The 2,521-nt window shown below is 30.9% G+C and overlaps 1 protein-coding gene across 1 annotated transcript in view; it reads left to right on the top strand.

Annotated features, from left to right (window-relative positions):
• The window catches only part of TRIADDRAFT_33157 (uncharacterized protein), a gene marked incomplete at both ends in the record, with an annotated part of 50,410 nt that overhangs the window by 46,139 nt on the left and 1,750 nt on the right, over positions 1-2,521 (top strand). The window lies entirely within an intron of this gene.

Here is a 2,521-nt window from a genome sequence, read left to right as displayed (position 1 = left end):
CCTACTTACTGTATTACAATAGGATAGTACTATGTCGGATAATAGTCTTATAATACAGCGTATGACTACAAGTAACCGAAAACAATCCAACTAATTAGTCTAAAGTATGACTAATAGTTAATGGATCGTAATGGACGCTTTAACAATCCTACTTTATTATAATAGGATAAGACCGCGACAGATAATATTGATGGAATATATGACTGTAACTTGATCGAAAGTAATCGAACTACTTACTCTAAAGTATGGGGTAAGAGTTTACTAACGATTTAGGGGTCGTAATAACTATACAACATGTTTCGATCACCTTAACAGGCTATACCTAAGAATGCCGTTTTCACTTCGATATATCCTCGTTACTTCGTATAATCGCTTCTATACAATATCATACAACGCCATCAGTATCGTCCGTCTACTATCACGATCCCGATAAGTCTATTCTATATCGAATATTGAAGTCTTTGCCATATATCGTATGTCACTATATACAAATTAACATTAATCAATTTGGGCGTATATCTAATCTCGTTATGTTGATATCAGTCAAAGACTAATTGAACTTCTAATTTATTTATTCCGGATATCAATCTATACGATATTATCTAACTCCTTCAGTATCGTCTGTCCACTACCATGATCGCGATAAGTCTGTTATATAGCATAAATTCTACTCTACGTGTTAATTAAACAAATTAATGTTACCACACGGAACGCATTTCTAATTCCATTATGTTTATATCTTTCAAAGACTTGTTAACTTCTTACTGCGAGTTCACGTGATGATCGCCAATTCCACTACATAATATCATTGACCAGTAGTTCTAGTTTTACTAGTAGAATAATACTCTAGATACAAGTACTTAATAGCATAAAATATTACAAGAAACTGTATAGAGATTTTATAGTTTTCAATATTAAAAGTAATTATCCAGTTGATTAGACTCCCTCCAAACTAAACCCTTGATACGCCTAGACATAGCTTCTGGACAATTTATAGAACTAGCCAACAGTATACCTAAGGCTTTTCAAGAAAATAACCAATTTAGCTCATACTGTAGCAGATATTATAATAGCAGATTTCTTTATTAACTTAATCCATATATCGTCATTCCACCATTTTGAAATTGCATCAACCGATTTTATTAGCAATGATGTATATATTAAAGTAATTATTTAACATGGCAGCAATGGAGTTGATGTTAAGAACTGTAATGATAGAAGTACGATAATCGATGAATTACTTAAGTGAGCAAGTAAGAAAGAGAAATCGAGAACAGATAAATGCTGGACAATCGTAGTAAAATGTCGAAACTTCCATTTATTAAGATTTTCTATGTAGTGCTAAAGATATTCTGGGAATTCAAGAGAGAAATAATCTTCAATCTTGTTTAGAAAAATGTGAAGAGTATTATATAGACAATAATATCTAAACTTCACATTTACTCTATCATCTAATCAACGTGTAAATTCAAAAAATTATATTATTGTTATGTATTAGTGGTAAACTGTAATATTAATCCTTCAAATTATGAATTTAAGTACATGAGAGAAGTATTGTACCGCATGCATCTTAAGTTGTACTGTGCTCTATGTATATATTAAGAACCATATACTATCGCTATGAAGCTAGTTTAATACAGAAGCGGCTGAGCTATCATGAGAAATGTAGTTATTTTCAATTAACAATCAGTATACAATTTCTTCGGTTGTATATTCGACTTCGTTACGAAGTTATTGTGATGAAAACCTCTCATTTCTAATCGTCACTTTTGATGTTTTTAATTCAGCGGAGAAAGCAATTCTACTATAAATTCAGACATATGTACTGTACATTGTGAAAACATCGGATAAAGTTAGTGGCGATAAGTTATTACTCTATTACAGGAGCGTATACAAATATTATTCATTTCTATTAGAAATAGACGCAATTTACAATCAATGATGAGTCCATGTTAATTCTTAGCAACAAAACTTCCTTGATCACCAGTCGTAGTGCTAATTTTATCATCTGTTATGAGAGCACATACTTTGAATATTAATCAATCGAAATCATACGATGTGACATGTGTTCTGTACTTTGACCGATTGAATAATTTCAACTTGGAATGATAGTAAGCACTACACCTATATCAATCTCTTAACAGCCATTTCTACCACCAGCAGATAGATATCATAATTTATGGCTATTTATCTGTATGGGAAGCGTTTCCACAAATTTGGAAAACATCCAATTATACAAATATCAGAATTATTATTGTTGTTATTGATAACACCTAAATTGGATGACAAATATCTAATTTATTTACGTTCTTGTAATCGACTGAATGATTATAATTTTACGTTGGATAGATTTAACTGAGTCACCGCAATATCGATAGTCTCTATTGGAAATAGTTCAAATTTTATTTTGCGATGGCTATCATTATAAAATTCATATCAGGCTTTGTATTTCTATTAACACTAACTATAATATAAAAGTAGAATGAAATTATTCATTATCACCCATTGCTAAGTACACCCT

The sequence above is a fragment of the Trichoplax adhaerens genome, genomic scaffold (genome assembly GCF_000150275.1).
Source record: "Trichoplax adhaerens TRIADscaffold_31 genomic scaffold, whole genome shotgun sequence".
NCBI classification, from domain to species: Eukaryota; Metazoa; Placozoa; class Uniplacotomia; order Trichoplacea; family Trichoplacidae; genus Trichoplax; species Trichoplax adhaerens.
Note: the sequence above shows the minus strand (reverse complement) of the source record. Positions and strands in the feature narration are given on the sequence as shown.